The sequence below is a fragment of the Humulus lupulus genome, chromosome 4, assembly GCF_963169125.1.
Source record: "Humulus lupulus chromosome 4, drHumLupu1.1, whole genome shotgun sequence".
NCBI lineage: Eukaryota > Viridiplantae > Streptophyta > Magnoliopsida > Rosales > Cannabaceae > Humulus > Humulus lupulus.
This window is the reverse complement of record NC_084796.1, coordinates 155,430,911-155,453,051: the sequence shown is the minus strand read 5'-3', so window position 1 is coordinate 155,453,051 and position 22,141 is coordinate 155,430,911. Positions and strand designations below refer to the sequence as shown.

At 41.8% G+C, this 22,141-nt stretch overlaps 1 non-coding gene across 1 annotated transcript; it reads left to right on the top strand.

The window, feature by feature from the left end:
* Positions 1-12,854: 12,854 nt before the first annotated feature.
* LOC133833674 (small nucleolar RNA R71) lies at positions 12,855-12,960 on the top strand. Its single transcript, XR_009893042.1, has one exon. It is a non-coding gene; the product is annotated as a small nucleolar RNA R71 (small nucleolar RNA).
* Positions 12,961-22,141: the final 9,181 nt, after the last annotated feature.

Here is a 22,141-nt window from a genome sequence, read left to right as displayed (position 1 = left end):
CCCTTGTGACAAGATTTTGCCTTCGTAATCTCCAACTCTTTCCCACTTCTCAAAGTGACAGTCGTGCAACGTTCATTGCCAACATTTCTTGGGTTCTCCTTATCAACTAGCAATGCACCATGGGCTTTATTTCTGAGCTCATTTGCTAGTTTCCCAACTTGGTTTTCTAGGTTCCTCAATGACGCTGCTTGACTTTGAATGATTGCATCATTTTTTACAATTTTAGCCTCATTCTTGGCATATGTTCTCTCATCAAGCTCTCTAGGGAACTAGCTTGTTCCCCCTATATTGGCCTTTATTTTGGGGCTTGTTGAGGATAGCCTGGTGGATAGGTAGGTTTGTTGAGCATAGGTTTTGTAACGCCCTGGATAGCCAAGACTGTTACACTATGTACTTATAAAGGTGTAGGACTTGCTAATCAAGTCATAAATTTTAAAACGTGTCACTAAACATGTAAGATCTATGGCTAAAAAGGTTTTGGTCTCAAAAGACTCATTTCATATATTTAAACTGTAGTAAACATGGGATCCCATACAAAACAAAGTTAAAACAAGTTTACAGACTCCCAAAAGTACATGAGTAACCACTAGCCATACTAAGGCAAAACAGACAGTCTTCAGGTTCCATGTCCTTGCCTAGACCTCAACCGTGGCGGCCGAGCACCTGGCTATGTACATTCCGCTCGCTGAGCTCTCCTGTCAGGGCTGATCTAACTTGCCCTTGCCCTTGCCTTTACCTGCACCACGTAGCACCCGTGAGCGAAGGCCCAGCAAGAAAACATCATAGATAACTCATACAATAACAACAGGAAAATAGCTCAGTATGCATGTATACTCATTAGATAATCCACAACAGATATTTAGCATATACATTCCAACACAAGATACATTTATCACATATAATAATCATATCACGTAATATTCAGGGACGACGACTTAGGCCGCACCCTCTGTTTAACCTACTGACTCTGGCCCGCTTAAACACAACCCAGTGCATAATAAGCTGTCCTCAGCTACCAGTGGCCGAGCCGCGCCCTGTGCCCTAGTGAGACCCTTGGCGCCCTTAGGCCGTTGGTTCACTAAATGTCTTGCATGGCATAATACCATATTTTCAAGCTTCTACAATAGGGAGCCCTTAGTCCCATCACATATATTCAACCAGGTGTAGTTTTCTTACCTTTAGTCTGTACGGTTATCGAATGACGAGCAACGCCCCTCAAGCACGATTCGTTCCCAGCCTAAGCCTTTATCACCTAGCCACAACCAAAGTATAGTGTTCCATTAATACTCAATTTTAGGTTTCCAATTACAAAACTAACTCTCGGGACTCCTAATTCCACCAAGCACGGTGGTAAAATCAAACCCGAGCTCACTAGACCACTTCCCCATGCTTAAAACCCTCAAAATCTCAAATGTGTAACCAAGGGCTGCGACCCCCAAAGCCGAGCCGCGGCCCTTCCCTAAAATAGAACCGATCCCCTCACTGAACCACACACGCGCCGCGGCCCTTTCCTTGGGCGCCGCGGCACGCCCCCTTGGCCGAACCTCCTTGTCTTCTTTGCATGCTAGGGCCGCAACGCTCTAGAACAGAGCCGCGGCCCTCCCCCTCCAAACCTAGATTTTACACTATTTCAAAGCTCAGAACCTCACCTTAAACCATCCCAAAACCTCCCAACTCTTAACCAATTAATTCCCAACTTCTTTACCATGATCTACACAACATAAATCCCAAGAAAACACAGCCTAACACACTCTAATCTCCTCCTTTCAATTTCTGAAACCCAAGTGCTATGAACACTCAAACCAGCCACTTAAATTCAATTTAAAGTCTCTAAACCAGGAATTGAAACTTACCTTTGCTGTAGAATCACTTCACCAAGATATAGCCCAGCTAAGTCCCCAAGTTCCCTTCTTCAATTCTGCCTTAAAACATCAAAACTTACTTGTTTTAACACTTAATCAAAGTCCAGAATTCTAACCACAGAGAAGAAAATCAAGAGCTTACCTTAACCCTGTTTTGATGCTTGATAAATCCCTAACCTAGACCCCCTAATCCACACCTCAAATCTCAGAATTCCAGCTGGTTTCCCCTTAGTTTCCTTTGTTTTTCTTTGCTTAGTTTTCCCTTGAACATGTAAGTGAGCTGAGACAAAATGCTTAGTCGGTTTGCGTTTTTTTTCTAAAGGCTTCCTCAAGTCTAACTTATCTGTTAAGTTAATCCTGAGGCTCAGGGTGCCGGAACCGTCCCCGAGGCTCGGGGTGCCAGAACCGTCCCCGAGGCCAAAATGGTAAAATCCCCCAATATTGCCGCCTAGACATCCTAACCTTAAATATATCTCCATATATTTATTTTCATGTCTCGATAACCCAAATCACTACCCGCTATCTAAAAATATCCCCGACTTCTCCAATGTCTTAACTTAAATCCCATTGTGACTTTTCTCGCTATCTGACTCTAGAATCGTCTTGAGTCGTGCTCAGCGAACCTGTCCACATAATAATGTGGGTCTCACATATATCACATATCATATTACCACATAATATAATCAATTATCATATAAACATTATCAGACATATAATTACTCATTAAATCACAATTATTCCATTAATGCCCTCCTGGCACACTTATCAAGGCCCTTAAGCCTTATTAGCGAATTTGGGTCGTTACAGGTTCACTACTTGAACTAGCTCCTTGACCTCCCAAGAAATTTTTTGATATTGCCTCCAATCCTTATTGTAAGAGTTGGAATATGGGATATTTCGGTTGGCATTTTGATTCCCCAAATAGCATACCAATACATAATTTGATGTACAACTATCAAAAGTGTGCCCTTCTCCATAATAAACACAAGATACATGTAACGCCCTACTACCTTAGAGCCGTTACTAAGTGAGTTTAAAATGTGCAATCAACTCGCTAAATGAGGTTTTAGAACAAAAGTGTGATTAAACAAAAGTCAAGGCTGTAATCTTTGAAAATACTCTATTTCATTGAAAATTTCAAGTGTCTAACATTTGGGATCCCAAAATACAGTTTATAAAATATTTACAACTCAAAATGATTTTAAAGATAATTAACCAACAAAATTATATTTTATTACAGCCATTTCTTAAAATGCCCCCAACCAAAGCAGTCGGGCAGGACAAACATGTACGCGTCGCTTCATGCTCTCCGTACTCATGGCTGGTTGACTTTTTCTTTGCCCTTACCTGCAACACAGAGCACCCGTGAGCCGAAACCTAGCAAGAAAACTCATACAGCACATAACATATGCATATTATATAATCAACATATCAGATAATCCATAGATAAACAAGTAGTCCATCAGACTATACAAATACGGCCATGTCGTCCCAGAAGCGTTACCAAAGCCTGAGGTCTCGGTTCTCACCGTAAGGATATCCCATGTATCCATTGGGGTCTCACCCTAACAATAAGCACTCCATGTGCTAAGTGTTATTCCCGGCCCCACTACCGTTCTCGACCTTTGCCGTTCTCGGCCCTTCGCCATTCTCGGCTCCTTGCCGTTCCCGGCTCCTTTGCCGTTCATTCTACTATAATCACATATAGCATAACTCAAACAACATTCAAGCATATAATAATTCAATCAAGGCTACACCCTAACATGTAATACAATCTGGGGACGTGCCCTGCAACAACATTATGGGCCCATGCACTGCTCTACGGGTACTACAGTTTTCTTACCTATATCCCGAGCTCCTCAATGCACCAAAGTCACGAGCACGGTCCTCTATCCCGAGCCTCTCCGAAAACCTAGTCACAACACATGAAAAACACTCTTTAATACTAACCAATCCAAAACCACTTCCCGGGACCAATCCCGTACTCTCGGAACCTCGAATTTCCCAGAACGATGTAACGAAAACATCCCCCGAGCACCCGGAGCAAAAGCCCTAAAATGAAAAATTTCCCTACCCAGAAAATAGCCTAGTGCCGCGGCACTACCCTTCAAGGGCTGCGGCACCCAGAAAGTCCCCCAGCTCATGATGCAGCCTTGCGCCGCGATGCAAAGAACAGGGCCGCGGCGCCCCTTCGCAAACCCAGAATTTTGGGTTTTCCCCTGCATTTTCCCCGAGCCAAAACACTTCCAATCCAACCCAAACACATACCTAAACCCCAAAACCAATTTGAAACCTCAAATGAACCATCTAACAACATATAAACACCAACAACAAACTCAATAACACAATCACACCCAATATCCACACTTTGGTTTCAAACTTCAGAAACTTAAACCAGTAGGCCAAAAACTTAAACCAACGCTTGAAAAACTTAAACCATGCTTCCAAATTCTTAAACCACATCAGATACGAAAACTCAAAGATGTTTAAAACTCTTACCTCAATCAAGAATTCGATTTTGAGTCTTCTCCAATCCCAACTTCAAACCAAATCCTCTTGATTACCAAGCTGAATTCCCATACGAAACCAACCACAACAATCTTTCAATTTTCATGCTTACTTTCTAAAATCAAACTTGAAACTTAGCAAAACAGGGGATAAATTCTTACCTTTGAATAATCCTTGGCCTGAGTTTGATTTTACACCCTTAAGCTCTTCACTAGCCTCAAAGAACTCAGCTCACTTCCTATTCCACTTTGCCTTCTAGGTTTTTAAGTTTCTTTTTCCTTCTTAATTCGTCTAGCCATCCAAAGCTTAACTTCAGTCACACTTAGCATAAAGTATCGTGAATGTTCATTTCCCTCAGCTGAAGGTTTCTATATCCTGCTAAAAGACCATTTTACCCCTCCATGTAATTCATTTCCTAACTAAACCTCAAGGGCATTTTTGACACTTCACCTTCCTTGCAAATCTACCATTTTCTCATCTAAAATCTGTTACTCTTAGTAGTTACCAATGGTCACTCAAGTTACTCAATTACCATTAACCATTAACTCACAAACTCAAATTATAAAATTCCCAAAATACCCACAGGCACCTCCTGAGCCGGGTATTTAATCCCGTTGTGACTTTTAAACTAATTAGCTCCCTAGGACCGTCTCGGCACGTGCATCACAATAATATCACCACTCACACGTGGTATTAACCATATAATACAATTATCACATTTATGCCCTCAACGGGCTAAAATTAGCATTTTACCCCTAACATACAAACAGGGCCCACGTGCATATTTATTCCACCTAAACATGCATTATAATCACATATTCATCTAAATTCATATATTGACATGTTAATTCATTTATTGCCCTCCAGTCCCGCTAATCAAGGTCCTAAACCTTATTAGCAAATTGGGGTGTTACAATTATCCCCTCCTTACAGAAATTTCATCTTCAAAATTACCTGAATAACTTGGGATGCTGCTCCCGCATATCAGATTCAAGTTCCCACATCGCCTCTTCAACCTTGTTGTTCCTCCACAGCACTTTAACCAAGGCGATGGTCTTGCTTCGCAAGACTTTATCCTTTCTATCAAGGATCTGAACAGGCTTCTCCTCGTATGATAAATCCTAATCCAGCTCCAAATTCTCATAGCTTAACACATGAGTAGTATCTGACACGTATTTCCGGGGCATGGATACGTGAAACACGTTATGAACCCCTGATAGAGCTGGAGGCTTCGCTAATCTGTAAGCCACCTCTCCAACTCATTCTAGAACCTCGAAGGGGCCAACAAACCTAGGGCTCAACTTGCCCCGAGCACCGAATCGTTTCACTCCTCTCAGGGGCGAAACCTTGAGGAACACATGATCACCGACCTGAAATTCCACGTTCCTACATCTCAGGTCTGAATAACTCTTCTGGCGACTCTGGGAGGCGAGCATACGAGCTCTAATCTTTTCAATTGACTCATTGGTCCTCTGAACCATCTCTGGACCTAGATATCTTCTCTCACCTGTCTCATCCCAGTGTATCGGTGATCTGCACTTTCTCCCATACAGCATCTCATACGGAGGCACTCCGATAGTCGCCTGATAACTATTGTTGTACGAGAACTTAATCAAAGGGAGATACCTACTCCAAGATCCCCCAAAATCCAACATACAAGCTCGTAACATATCCTCCAGTATCTGTATCGTCCTCTCAGACTGCCCATCTGTCTGAGGATGATAAGTGGTACTAAACCGTAACTGTGTGCCCATTGCCTTCTCCAGGCTCTCCCAAAACTTGGAGGTGAAGGTGGGGTCCCTGTCGGATACTATCGACCTCGGAGCCCCATGAAGTTGAACAATTTCCTTCACATATAGCTCAGCATACTACTCCACAGTATAAGTTGTTCTCATAGGTAAAAAGTGGGCGGACTTAGTATACCTGTCCACAATCACCCACACTGAGTCATGCTGACCCACGGTCTTCGGCAATCCAACCACAAAGTCCATGGTAATATCCTCCCATTTCCACTCAGGAATCCCTAGAGGCTGCAATAACCCTGCTGGCCTCTGATGTTCAGCCTTGATCTGTTGACAAGTCAAGCACCTAGCCACATAGTCCACCACATCCCTCTTCATGCTTGACCACCAGTACAAAACTTTCAAGTCTTGGTACATCTTCGTAGTACCTGGGTGTAAAGAGTAGGGAGTGGTATGAGACTCATCCAGAATCTCCGGTCGAATATCTGGATCAATCGGAACACAAATCCGTCCCTTGTACTTCAATAGGCCCATCTCTGAGATAGAGAAGTCCTTAATCGTTCCAGCTAGGACGTTCTCTCTACGTTCAACTAACTGGGGATCCATTTCCTGCGCTTCCTTAATCCTTTCAAGGAGCGTTGACTGAAGAGTAATGTTGGCTAACCTACCAACCACTAACTCTATACCTGCTCTGGTCTCCTCAGCTAATCTGTCTGATACCTGCCTCGAACTAAACAACTGTCCTAGGCCCTTCCGGCTCAATGCATCAGCCACTACATTAGCTTTCCCAGGATGGTATAGGATATCACAATCATAATCATTTACCAATTCTAGCCACTATCTTTGGCGCATGTTCAAATCTTTCTGAGTAAAGAAATACTTTAAACTCTTGTGATCAGTGTATATCTCGCACCTTTCACCAAACTGGTAATGTCTCCAAACCTTAAGTGCAAATACCACTGCAGCCAACTCCAGATCATGCGTGGGATATCTCTGCTCGTACTCCTTTAATTTCCTTGATGCATAAGCTATTACTTTTCCAACTTGCATCAACACACATCCTAAACCCTGTCTGGAAGCGTCACAGTAAACCACCAACTTCTCATTGTCTGTCGGCAGGCTCAACACTGGTGCAGTAATCAATCGCCGGTTCAATTCCTTGAAGCTGTTCTCACACCAATCTGTCCACACATACTTGGTCTTCTTTCTTGTCAACTCTGTCAATGGAGTAGCAATTCTGGAGAACCCCTCTACAAATCGTCGGTAGTATCCTGCCAACCCAAGAAAACTTCTGACCTCAGGAACACTGCTCAGTCTAGGCCAATCTCTCACTGCCTCTATCTTACTTGGGTCAACTAGTATCCCCTCCTTACTAACAATATGGCCCAGAAATGTAACTTGCGGTAACCAGAACTCGCACTTGCTGAACTTAGCATATAACTTATGCTCTCTCAATCACTGCAATACCAGGCGCAGATGATGCTCATGCTCTGCCTTTGACTGGGAGTACACTAGTATATCATCGATAAATACAATCACAAACTTATCCAGATAATCTTTAAAAATCCTATTCATCATATCCATAAAAGTTGTTGGGGCATTGGTTAATCCAAAGGACATAACTAGAAATTCATAGTGCCCATACCTTGTCCGAAAAGCAGTCTTTGGTATGTCCTCCTCCCTAATCCTCAACTGATGATAGCCTGACCGGAGATCAATCTTTGAAAACACCTTACTCCCCTGTAACTGATCAAATAAATCATCGATCCTAGGCAGTGGATACTTATTCTTAATAGTCAACTTGTTCAACTCCCTGTAGTCAATGCACATCCTAAGCGATCCATCCTTCTTCTTAACAAATAACACTGGAGCACCCCATGGCCAGAAACTCAGTCTGATGAACCCTAAATCCAGTAACTCCTGTAACTGAATCTTCAATTCCTTTAACTTTGCCGAAGCCATTCTATAGGGTGCCCTGGATACTGGCTCTGCTCCTGGTGCCAACTCTATGACAAACTCGATCTCCCGCTGTGGTGGCAATCCCGGCAAATCTGCTGGAAATAAGTCTGGAAACTCACATACCAATCTGGTTTCATTCGGTCCCACTGTTACCACTCTAGAGGTATCTACAACACTTGCTAGGAACCCTATGCAACCTTCCTGCATCAGGTCTCTAGCCTTCAGTACTGAGATCATAGGCACTCGCGGTCCATTCACCATCCCCACAAATACAAAAGGTACCTCACCTTTTGGTTGAAAAGTCACCATTCGTCGCTTGCAATCAATCGTTGCTCCATACCTCATTAACCAATGCATCCCTAGTATTATATCAAAATCATCCATGCCTAGTTCAACTAGATCAACAAACAATTCCCTACCATCTATCTCTACTGGTAATGCTCTAACCCATCTCCTAGAGACTACCAGTTCTCCTGTTGGTAACAAAGTCTGAAAACCCCTAGCATACACAATACTAGGTCTACAAAGCTGGTCTATCACCCTAGCAGACACAAATGAATGGGTAGCCCCTGAATCAATCAATGCAGTATACAAAGAACCAGCACTAGAGATCTGACCTGTCACAACTGAGGGACTAGCCTCCGCCTCAGTCTGAGTCAAAGAAAATGCCCTACCAGGAGCGAGACTGTCTCCCTGCTTTGGCTCCTCTTTCTTAGCTTGTGGGTCGTCTTTCTTCAGATGATTGGCACTCCCACAAACAAAACATGCCCTAATCTGGCACTCACCCTGATGTCGTCATCTGCATCGAGGACACACTGGAAAACTCCTCCAGTTGTCACCTCCGCCCTAACGATCACCAATAGAACCTCGTACCCTCCTATCAGAACGAGGAGGAACAAATGAATCCGGAACTCTTCTTTTCTTCTCACTGGGGCCACTGCCCCGACTAGACCCAGTAAAAGGAGGCACCGTCCTCCTGGCATCGCGCCTAACAGCGCTGTCCTTCCATATCTGGTCCTCGACCCTCTCTGCAATAAGGGCCTTATCCACTGCTTGAGCATAGGTAGTAGTATCTGAATTTAAAGTAATATTCACATCACGGGCAATCATCACATTAAATCCCCGTATGAATCTATCTCTCCTGGCCACATCTGTCGGCACTAAGTCTGGCGCAAACTTCGCCAATCTAACAAATCTCAGGGCGTACTCAGTAACTGATAACCTATTCTGAGTCAGGTTAATAAACTCATCAACCTTCGCAGCTCGAACTGCTACGCTGTAGTATTTCTCATTAAAGATACTCTTAAATTCTTCCCAGGTCAAAGTTGTAATATTCCTCTACTGACTCATTACATCCCACCAGATGCGGGCATCCTCTCTAAGCATATAGCTAGCACAAGCCACCCTTTCACTTCCTTCAATCCTCATGAAATCTAAGATTAAGGAAATCATATTCATCCACTGCTTGGCCAGCAGTGGGTCTGATCCACCCTCATAGGTGGGAGGTTGCTGCTTTCTAAATCTTTCGTACAAAGGTTCCCACCTGTTCTCAACCACAGGCTGAACTGGCACTGGCGCTACATTCTATTGAATTGGTAACCCTGTGACCTATGAAGGGGCCTGCTACCTCATTTGATGAAGTTCTTCCTCCGTTTTCTGCAATCTAGCCTCCATTTTGGCTAATATCTACTGCCAGTTCTATGGGGCAGGTGGAGGGTCCTGACCTTGATTGTCATCCTCGGCCCGACTGTCGCGGAGTCTAGATGATTGTCGAGGCATCACAACTATATGCCTGTAATCAACGACGCCGCTCATCAGGCATGATAACAAAGTCCAATACCACCTCCCAATCACAACAGTTAACCATGACAAACAATCCAGATAACATACAGATAGCATATAACACACAACAGGCCATGCCCTGACATCATGCATATGTTATTTCATTCATCATGCTCTTTATAAACTAAGCAGGAAAACTGGGCATTCAAGCACATATTCAAGCATAATAATCAACCATAACAATCAACCCTGAGTCGAGCTTCTCAATGATAGCGAGCGTACATGTTCAGTCAATCTCCAGAACCAATAAACCTTGGCTCGCTCTGATACCAAGTTGTAACGCCCTACTACCTTAGAGTCGTTACTAAGTGAGTTTAAAATGTGCAATCAACTCGCTAAACGAGGTTTTAGAACAAAAGTGTGATTAAACAAAAGTCAAGGCTGTAATCTTTGAAAATACTCTATTTCATTGAAAATTTCAAGTGTCTAACATTTGGGATCCCAAAATACAGTTTATAAAATATGTACAACTCAAAATGGTTTTACAGATAATTAACCAACAAAATTATAGTATATTACAGCCATTTCTCAAAATGCCCCCAACCAAAGCAGTCGGACAGGCCAAACATGTACGCACCGCTTCATGCTCTCCATACTCATGGCTGGTTGACTTTTTCTTTGCCCTTACCTGCAACACAGAGCACCCGTGAGCCGAAGCCCAACAAGAAAACTCATACAGCACATAACATATGCATATTATATAATCAACATATCAGATAATCCATAGATGAACAGGTAGTCCATCAGACTAAACAAATACGGCCATGCTGTCCCAGAAGCGTTACCAAAGCCTGGGGTCTCGGTTCTCACCGTAAAGATATCCCATGTATCCATTGGGGTCTCACCCTAACAATAAGCACTCCATGTGCTAAGTGTTATTCCCAGCCCCACTGCCATTCTTGGCCCTTCGCTGTTCTCGGCTCCTTCCCGTTCCCGGCTCCTTTGTAGTTCATTCTACTATAATCACATATAGCATAACTTAAACAAAATTCAAGCATATAATAATTCAATCAAGGCTACACCCTAACATGTAATACAATCTAGGGTCGTGCCCTGCAACAACATAATGGGCCCATGCCCTGCTCTACGGGTACTACAGTTTTCTTACCTGTATCCCGAGCTCCTCAATGTACCAAAGTCACGAGCACGGTCCTCTATCCCGAGCCTCTCCGAAAACCTAGTCACAACACATGAAAAACACTCTTTAATACTAACCAATCCAAAACCACTTCCCGGGACCAATCACGTACTCTCGGAACCTCAAATTTCCCAAAACGATGTAACGAAAACATCCCCCGAGCCCCCGGGGCAAAAGCCCTAAAATGCAAAATTTCCCTGCCCAGAAAATAGCCTAGCGCCACGGCACTACCCTTCAAGGGCCGCGGCGCCCCTTCGCGAACCCAGAATTTTGGGTTTTCCCCTACATTTTCCCTGAGCCAAAACACCTCAAATCCAACCCAAACACATACCTAAACCCCAAAACCAATTTGAAACCTCAAATGAACCATCTAACAACCTATAAACACCAACAACAAGCTCAATCACACAATCACACCCAAAATCCACACTTTGGTTTCAAACTTCAGAAACTTAAACCAGTAGGCCAAAAACTTAAACCAACGCTTGAAAAACTTAAACCATGCTTCCAAATTCTTAAACCACATCAGATACGAAAACTCAAAGATGTTTAAAACTCTTACCTCAATCAAGAATTCGATTTTGAGTCTTCTCCAATCCTAGCTTCAAACCAAATTCTCTTGATTACCAAGCTGAATTCCCATACGAAACCAACCACAATAATCTTTCAATTTTCATGCTTACTTTCTAAAATCAAACTTGAAACTTAGCAAAACAGGGGATAAATTCTTACCTTTGAATAATCCTTGGCCTGAGTTTGATTTTACACCCTTAAGCTCTTCACTAGCCTCAAAGAACTCAGCTCACTTCCTCTTCCACTTTGCCTTCTAGGTTTTTAAGTTTCTTTTTCCTTCTTAATTCGTCTAGCCATCCAAAGCTTAACTTCAGTCACACTTAGCATAAAGTATCGTGAATGTTCATTTCCCTCAGCTGAAGGTTTCTATATCCTGCTAAAAGACCATTTTACCCCTCCATGTAATTCATTTCCTAACTAAACCTCAAGGGCATTTTTGACACTTCACCTTCCTTGCAAATCTACCATTTTCTCATCTAAAATCTGTTACTCTCAGTAGTTACCAATGGTCACTCAAGTTACTCAATTACCATTAACCATTAACTCACAAACTCAAATTATAAAATTCCCAAAATACCCCCAAGCTCCACCCGAGCCGGGTATTCAATCCTGTTGTGACTTTTAAACTAATTAGGTCCCTAGGACCGTCTCGGCACGTGCATCATAATAATATCACCACTCACACGTGGTATTAACCATATAATAAAATTATCACATTTATGCCCTCAGCAGGCTAAAATTACCATTTTTCCCCTAACATACAAACGGGGCTCACATGCATATTTATTCCACCTAAACATGCATTTTAATCACATATTCATCTAAATTCATATATTGACATGTTAATTCATTTATTGCCCTCCAGGCACGCTAATCAAGGTCCTAAACCTTATTAGCAAATTGGGGTGTTACAATACATCTTTTATTTTCCCCTTAGGTAATGGTTGTAGATTACTCCCCATACTCATGTTTTTTAGTAGACTAGTCATAGAAGACACTTGGGCGGTCAAAGTTGTCAAAGCATCTACTTCATGAACACTCACTACTTTTCTTCCCAATTAAGCCCTTGTATTTGACCATTGATAATTGTTGTTGACATTCCGCTCCAAAATCTCAAATGCTTCAATGTAAGACTTGGAAAGAATTGCCCCATTAGTCGAGGCATCCAAAACGGTGCGAGTGGAAGCATTGAGGCCATTATAGAAAGTATCCATTTGAATACAATACAAAATACCATGGTGGGGACACTTCCTCATCAATTCCTTGAATCTCTCCCAAGCATCACACACAGATTCATCTACGAATTGCTTAAAAGAAATAATCTCGTTCTAAAACTTGGCATTTTTCATTGGAGGGAAATACTTCATCAAAAACATCTCCGAAAGATCATTCCATGTGGACACCGTGTAACGCTCTGAATAGTTAGAAACGTTACACCATGTGTTAAAAGTAGTGCTTAATTCATTAGGGTTAAACAACGATTTAGGTATCAAAAGTTTTGATCAAAAGTTGGACATTCCATTTAAAAGGGATAAGTAATTACAAGTGTAACAACCCAAAAATTCTAATAAGGTTTGGTGTCTTGATTAGAGTGTCGAGAAGGCATAATTGGATATGTGTATGTGATTATGTGATTTAATTGTGTTACTATGTGGCAAGCATGATATATATGATGATGTGAATATAGTATATGCATGTTTATGAGTATTAGATATGCATGTGGGCCCTTTATTGTTTATAAGGGCATATCTGTAATTTTGGCTTGTTAAGGGCATAAACGTGGTTATATGTGTTCAATGGTTGAGACCGCATTATTATGTGGATATATTTGTAGTATACGGCTCGAGACGATCCTAGTAAGCGGATTAGCGAAATAGTCATAGGAGGGAATAATACCTGACTCGGGGTGAGCTTAGAGGTATTATGGGAAGTTCAGTGTATATTTGGGACTTATTGAGTAACGAGTAAGTATTTGGTGATTAATGGGGCATGACAAGATTATTTAGGAATTGGTCGGGAATTGGGATAAATGACCATTATGCCTTTTTTGGTGATAGAGGAAGCTAGGTTTATTAGAGGGGTTTTTATGTCTTTTGGGGTTAAGTATATCCTTAGACACTTTAGAATTTACAGGAATTACTAAGAATCACTAAGGAACCTCTCAGCCCCCTTTCTTCCTCTCACTCACACTCACTCTCTCTCCCTATCCTTATGCCTTGAAGCTAAGGGAAGTTTGAAGGAAAAGTCAGGGAAACTAAGCTTAGATTTAAGTTGGCAACTAGGGGAAATTAAGCAAGGAACAACTAAATGATTTATGAGGATCTAAGCTACAAGATGAGGTAAGATTCTAAGTTTTAATTCCTGAATTATGGTTGGGTTTAGATAGGTTCAAAAATGCTTGGATTAACTTTAGGTTTTGGGTTTTTAGGTAGTTTAAGCTGGTATGATAAGTAACATATGTTGTTTGTGATGAGTTACTAAGAGTTTTGGGTTCAATTCTGGCATTAGTATATATTTGAGGGGAAATCTGCTGAATTGGTTTAGAGGAATTGCTGGAAAACCCCAGGAATTTTGGGTTCATGGGGGCGCACCGCGACCCAGCTCATTGGCGCCGCATGCCCCAGATGGCCATGGGAGAGCTATTTACTGTAGGGCACACCATGACCCTAAGAGGCAAGTCACGACCCACCTCCCTCAGATGCAAGAGGCCATGGCTCTGACTTGAGGCGCGCCACAACCCTCAGGGTCAGGTCGCGACCCGCCTAGGCAGTTTTTTCCCTATGGTTGTTTTTAGGCTCGAGGATTGAAACCTAAGCACTCGGGATGAATTCTACTACCCCGGTTTAGTAGAATTCGAGGTCTTGGAGGCTAGTATTTGTTGCCAAAACATTTAATTGGATTACAGTTTGATCATTATCCATTGTTGATTATGACTAGGGTTACCATTAAGGCTCTGGACTAAGGATTGTGCTCAGGACCGCTCTTTATCTATCACACAAGATTCGAGGTATGAAAACTGCACCCATGTGGTTGTATTTAGGACTAAGATTCCCTGTAATTTAACGTATATATTTTGTAATTGTATGGATGTTATGTGCAATATGAAAGTACGACCTAAGGGTGTCGGGACTGATGATGAGCGTATTGAACGCAACTCGACCTAGGCAAGTCGGGATCACCTAAATAACAAGAGGGCTCTACCTAATGGCCCCAACACCTAATTCCTTGTATTATTGATCGAGATATATATTTGAAAGTATATGTTTATTGTTGTCTACCTTTATATCTATATTCTGCTGATTAGTTGAACTGATTGGATTGAAGTTCAATATATGCTCTTGTTGCTATCTATGCTTGTTGAGTAAGGATTTATTTTTGGGCATTGGCTCACGGGTGCTACGTGGTGCAGGTAAAGGCAAAGGAAAACTGGACCAACCGTGAGTTAGAGAGCTTTGGGGGCAGAGTGTAAATTGCCAGCTGCTCGACTGCCATAGTAGAGGGAATTTGACAGGAATTGGAACTCTAAACTGAATTTTTCCATTAGACTGGCTTTTGTTATATCAGTCTTTGGGAGTTGTATTTGCCTTGTAAACCCTGTTTTTGGGATCCCATGTATCAAGCAATTGTTTTAATGAAAATTAACCGTTTATGCTCAAAATCGTTTAACCCTAACCTGTCAGTTGACTTTAGAATCACATTTATGCTCAAGCAACCTGATTAGCAAGTCTTGCACTATTTTAAACACACAGTGTAATGGTCTTGGTATCTAGAGTGTTACAACTTGTTATCAGAGCCGTCTAGGTTTAAGGCTTCCTGAAGACTGGCTGGGCATGTACACTCTCCGTTAAAGACATGCTCGACTGGGGGTTTGGTAACTATATATGTGTGATTATATGCTTAATTTTTTAAAATGAAATATAAATGCTTTATCTGCATGATTAATAGGGGCACGAGATATATTGATAGGGCCTGGCCCGTGACTGCAATGAAAATATGTTAAGGCATGCTTATTAAAATTGCTACTATATGTGAATAATTGTTTATATGCCTGTTTGCATCGTGATTGTGCATTGTGGCCTGGATATTAGCGTTGGACAATGGAATTAATATGAACCTGTTATCATTGCTTGACCAGTCGATTCTAGTAAGGTGATTGATAGATTGTGTAGCCCTAGCGAATATTATACTAAGGGGTTTGGGACTAAACTGCCTACAGGGAAGCTAGTAGTTTCTAGGAGATGGATTAGAGCATTGTCGGTGATGGACGATAGTGGGGAACAATTAGTAGATTTGATTGAGTTGAGTATGGATGATTTTGGGGATGGATTAGCTAGTCAGGTATAGGGCCACTATAGATTGCAGAAAGATGATGGTAACTTTTGAGCCTGAGGGTGAGGACCCCTTTGTTTTTGTGGGTGCTATGCATGGACCCCACCTTCCTATGGTATCAGCATTGAGGGCTAGGGACCTATTACAAGGAGGTTGTATAGCCTTTCTATCTAGTGTGCTAGATACCACTAGGGTTATGCCAGTGGGGCCGGGAGATACTATATTGGTATGCAAGTTCTTGGACATGTTTCTTGAGCACTTACCAGGACTGCCACTGCACAGGGAGATTCAGTTCGTCATCGAGTTAGCGCCAGGTACAGAGCCAATGTCGAGGGCACCATATAGGAAGGATCTGTCAGAGTTGAAGGAGTTGAAGATACAATCACAGGAGCTTCTAGATTTGGGGTTTATCAGACATAGCTTCTAGCCATGGGGTGCTAAGGTTTTATTTGTGAAGAAGAAGGATGGGACTCTGAGAATGTGTATAGACTACAGGGAGTTGAACAATATCAAGAACAAGTACCCCTTACCAAGGATCGATGACCTGTTCGATCAGTTGCAGTGTAAGACAGTATTCTCAAAGATTGATCTTCGATCTGGTTATCACCAGCTGAGGATCAAGGGCGAGGATATTCCGAAGACAGCCTTCTGTACAAGGTATGGGCATTATGAGTTCTTGGTCATGTCGTTTGGTTTGACCAATGCCCCAGAAGCATTAATGCATTTTATGAACAAGGTGTTCAAGGACTTTTTAGATCAATTTGTAATCGTCTTCATCTATGACATTTCAATTTATTCCAGTTCAGAGGCAGAGCATGAGCAGCATCTCAGACAGGTATTACAGAGATTGAAAGAGCATCAAATGTATGCTAAGTTTAAGAAGTGTGAGTTCTGGCTACCAGAAGTGACGTTCCTTGGACATAAAGTTAGTGGATATGGGATTAAGGTAGAGGAAGTTAGGGATTGGCTGAGGCCAAGGAATGCCTCGGAGAATAGGAGCTTCCTTGGACTAGTAGGATATTATAGGCGGTTCGTAGAAGGGTTTTCAAATATTGTTGCATTGTTTATTGAATTGACACGGAAGAATCTGAAGTTCATCCAGTCAGACAAGTGTGAGGGTAGCTTCTAGGAACTTAAGCGACAACTGATTACTGCTCCTGTGTTGAGTCTCCCTTTGGAGGGAGGAAAGTTTGTGGCGTATTGTGACTCATCAAGATTGGGATTGGGGTGTGTGTTGATGCAAAATGAGAAAGTTATTGCTTATGCATCGTGGCAGCTGAAGAATTATGAACATCGATCTCCTACCCATGATTTGGAGCTGGCAGCGGTGGTATTCGCATTGAAATTTTGGCGACATTACTTGTATGGGGAGAAGTGCGAGATATACAAAGATCAAAAGAGTTTGAAGTATTTCTTCACCCAGAAGGACTTAAGAATGAGACACAGACATTGGCTGGAGTTGGTGAAGGACTACAACTGTGATATCCTTTATCATCCAGGAAAAGCCAATGTAATGGCAGATGCGTTGAGCTAGAGGGGCCCGGGATGGTTGTTTAGTTCAAAGCATATATCGAAGGATTTAGCAAAAGAGATGGCTAGAGCAAGGATAGAGCTGGTTGTGGGTCGGTTGATGTAATGCCCCGAATTCTCCGTTGTGTTTAACGGCGTGAACAGTAGGCCGGGAGGGCCGTACTTGCTTAATTATGTTATTAATTTATAAAATGCATGTATATGTTGATTATATTATGATATGATGTGAAATGCATGCATGTGAGTCCATATTTGTTATTACAGGGGTGTGATGGTAATTTGGCCCGTTGAGGGTAAATTGATTATTTATTCGCATGTTGGTGATATAAATTGAGACCACATTATGATGTGGGTTTGTTCGAGCCATTTGGCATGAGACGATCAAGGAATGTTTAATATCGGTTTGGTCATAACAGGCTTAAGGTCGGGGCTCGGGGTGAGTCTCGGGGTGTTTTAATGATTAGAGTGTTACCGGGTGTTAAAGGGTAACGGGAGGTGAAATATTGGTGTTTGAGGATATTGAGATTAACGGGAATTGGGAAGCGTTAGTTATGATTAACGGGATTAGTGGAAAGTGTCAAAATTACCCTTGAGTGGTTTTAGAAGCTTTATTATACCTAGGGGTATAATGGTCTTTTGGTATTTGGATATATATGATGTATAGATGGCTGTAAAACAGAACCCAAAACAGAGTTCCCTTCTTCTCCTTCCCGTACATTCATCTCCATAGTTTCTCTTCTTTGGAATTTTGAGCTCAAGTGTGGAGCTAAGCTAGGAAATCAAGGGGCTAAGGTTGTGGAACTAGTTCAGCCATTGGAGAGGGTTCAATACCAAGTTTGAGGTAAGCTTTGATCATTACTTTTCTGGTTTTGCCCTGTTTTAAAGATAGTTTTCAGCTTTTGATTTTGGTGTGGAAAGTTGGAATTAAGGGGAGTTCTTGAGGTGTTTTACTTGGGTTATGTTGGGGGAGAGTTATTGGTGATGTTTGGAGGTTTAAATGGGTGTTTGAGAGAGGTTTGGGTGGTGTTTAAATTGGGTTTGAAGGGTTGGTTTCAAGGGAAAATGCAAGGGAAGAAAAACACGGGTTTTGGCTGAAATGGGCGTTGCGCCGCGGCATGGCCAGGGTGTGCCGCGGCCCTTGGGAGCTGCTGGGTTTAGGCGCCTCTGTTTGAGGGGCGGGCCGCGGCATGGCCAAGGAGGGCCGCGGCATGGCCAAGGAGGGCCGCGGCCCTTAAGGCATTTTTGGCCAGAATTAGCTTTTTGGCTCGGGGATGCAAGCCTAAGGCCTCGGGATTGAACCTACTACCCGGTTGAGTAGTGTTTGAGGTCCCGGAGGTTAGGTTTTCGTTTGGGAACCTTTTATTATTCATCTTATTGATGGAATCCCATGATTTGGTTATGACCAGGTAACCGCTAAAGGACCAAAAAGTCGATCGTTCTCAAGGTTGTTCTTTTATTCGTTCTTGCTCGAACCAGAGGTAAGAAAACTGCACCCCAAATGTGACATGCGTGGGTATTCATGAGGCATGTTGACTGTGAGAATATGGACATGGACTGAATATAGAATGTTTAGCATATGTTGCTCATTTGTGCATGGTACTGACTTATTAGTCAGGTTTGGCAAGGGTGCTAGTATCAGCTGCGAAGCTGTGACTTATTAGTCAGGTCCGGCGGTGGCACTGGGCACTGATCACGTTGAGCTGGCTCATTAGTCAGAATGGTCTTAGCATGAGTCACGCAAGCCAACAGAGATTAGATCTAATCGACTACTAGCATTGAATGACTCAAAGAGCATTAATGCCAGACCGACCCCGAGGGTCGATGAATGAAATAAGCGCTTGGAGGCTAGTGGCTTACTTAGCAGCCACTCTCCCACCTGAATTAGTGACATGCATGGCAGTCACTCAGTACGGTTACCACACGACTACAAAAAAGGCTTTTCACTGCGGTTTTTTTACTCAATACACTGCGGTTTTCGAGAGTATTGAAAAGCGCAGTGTATTCGACCGCAGAGAAAAGTGGTATGCCAACCGCGGAGAAAAGTTTCACTTTTCTCTGCGGTTGTAGTAAGCCAACCGCAGAGAAAGATGTACTTTTCTCCGCGGTTTATTAAAATAACCGCTGAGAAAGAAAGACTTTTCTCCGCGGTTTTATTGAAAAAACCGCAGAGAAAAGTAGTGAAAATTTTAAAAATTTTGACGAAGCATAACTTTGTGCTCAGTTCTCTGTTTTTGGTGTTTTTTTTTTTTAACTTGGGTATTTTTTCGAGATCTATCTAGCTGCATACAAAAGAAACCTGAAAACCTGAAGAAGAAAAAAAACAAAATTTTCAGGTTTTGTTACCGAAAAATCTGAAGAAAAAAAATTCAGCAACCAAATTAATGATTTATGAAAAACCTCTCAAAATTTTGATTTCTATTTTTCTATTTCACACAAAATAAACTCTAAAAATAATGATGAAAAAAAAACAAAAAACTATACAAACAAAGATATATAGATCATTACCTATTTTGAAGCTCAAGAACACAATGCATGCCCAAAAATACAGTGAAAATGGACAATTTTTCGACCAAATCCTACCCATTTTTACTACCAAAAACCTGAAAATAGACAAATATTAAGCATCAACGTCAGTTTTTAACTAAGATTTAGCTAAAAAAGATGAAAAAAAAATAGTAAGATGAAGGTTGAAAGACGTACCGCCGCTGTTGAAGAAGTTTTTTCGCGAAATGAAGTAGGTTTACGAACCTTGTGGGGAAGAATGAGTTTATATATAGGTCTGGAACCTTTTCTTCGCGGTTTTCTTAAGAAAACCGCAGAGAAATAAAGACTTTTCTCCGCGGTTTTATTGAGAAAACCGCAGAGAAAAGTAGTGTAATTTTTCAAAACTTTTACCAAGCATAACTTTTTGCTCGGTTGTCCATTTTGATTGTTTTTTTTTTTAACTTTGATATTTTTTCGAGATCTATCCAAAGAAAATAGTCTTTTCTTTGGATAGATCTCGAAAAAATATCAAATTTAAAAAAAAAAAACAATCAAAACGGACAACCGAGCACAAAGTTATGCTTGGTAAAAGTTATGAAAAATTACACTACTTTTCTCTGCGGTTTTTTCAATAAAACCGCGGAGAAAAGTCTTTATTTCTCTGCGGTTTTCTTAAGAAAACCGCGGAGAAAAGTAGTGTAACTTTTCTCTGCGTTTTTCTCCCACTTTTCCTACTTTACATTGCGTTTTTAAAAAAAAACCGCAGTAACAAAGTTTCTAAGTGTCCTTCAATCCTTTTCTCTGCGCTTTTTATTTTAGATTGAAAAAAAAGCGCAGAGAAACCCTATATTTGTAGTAGTGCCAGAACATGTTGAAGGCTAGTGGCTTACCTATCAGCCACTCTTCCATTTGAATTAGTGACTTGCTTGTCAGTCACTCAGTGTGGTTTATCAGGACCTCATGTGGTGTTTACTCATTTGTTTGAAATCTTTATGCTCAGTGTGATTATAATGATAATCATTTGATAATGTTTATATAAAGTGTTATGTTTTCTTGCTAGGCCTTGGCTCATGGGTGCTATGTGGTGCAGGTAAAGGGAAAGAGAAGCTCACCTAGCCTTGAGTGGAGAGCTGATGTGGTGGTGTGTACGTATGTAGCCGCTTGACCACCACGGTCAAAGTGTTCTCAGAGGAACTAGGGGGTTTACCCTATTTTTGCCGCTTAGGTCGGCGGGATTGTAACTTTACAACAGTAGTGACCATTTTGTACTGAGAACAGCTTGTAAACGTTTTGTTTAGCTCTGCAGAGCAGTTTGTAATAAAAATCTCCATTTCCTTTTTATTGGTTTTATGCCTTAACCTGTTAATTACACTTAGAGCACGTTTTTGACCAAAGGACTCAGGTAGTGAGTCAAATTTTCGGTCCACCGTTCACCGTAACTGTTCTAGGGTAGCCAGGGCGTTACAGTTGACCAATATTACTTTACAATCTACCCTCCTAGAAAGCATAAAAGAGGGTTAGTTGGATGATGCACAGTTGCAGGAGGTTAGAGGGAATGTCCTAGCTGGAATAGCTAAGGATTATTCTATTTCAGAGATTGGTTTACTATGGTATAAGGATCAGATCTGTGTTCCGGTGGATATGGGAATTAGACGAGAGAAACTTGATGAATCCCATACGACACCATATTCACTCCATCTAGCCACCACGAAGATGTACCAGGATCTACTGATTTTATATTGGTGGCCTGGGATGAAGAGGGACGTGATTGAATGCGTTGCTAAGTGTTTGACCTATCAACAGGTAAAGGCTGAACATCAGTGACCAATGGGGTTGCTACAGCCTTTGGGTATTCCCGAGTGGAACTGGGAAGACATTACTATGGATTTCATTGGAGTTTTACCCAGGACAGTGGGGCAACATGACTCAATGTGGATGATAGTAGATAGATACACCAAATTAACTCACTTTCTACCAGTAAGGATGACCTATATTGTGGATCAGTATCCAAAGTTATATGTGAGGGAGATTGTATGTCTCCATGGGGTTCATAAATCTATAGGTATCGGGCCGAGATCCCATATTTGCAGAAGGCTATGGGAACTCAGCTGAAGTTTAGTACAGCCTTTCATCCTCAAACAGACGGACAATCTTAGATTACAATTCAGATACTA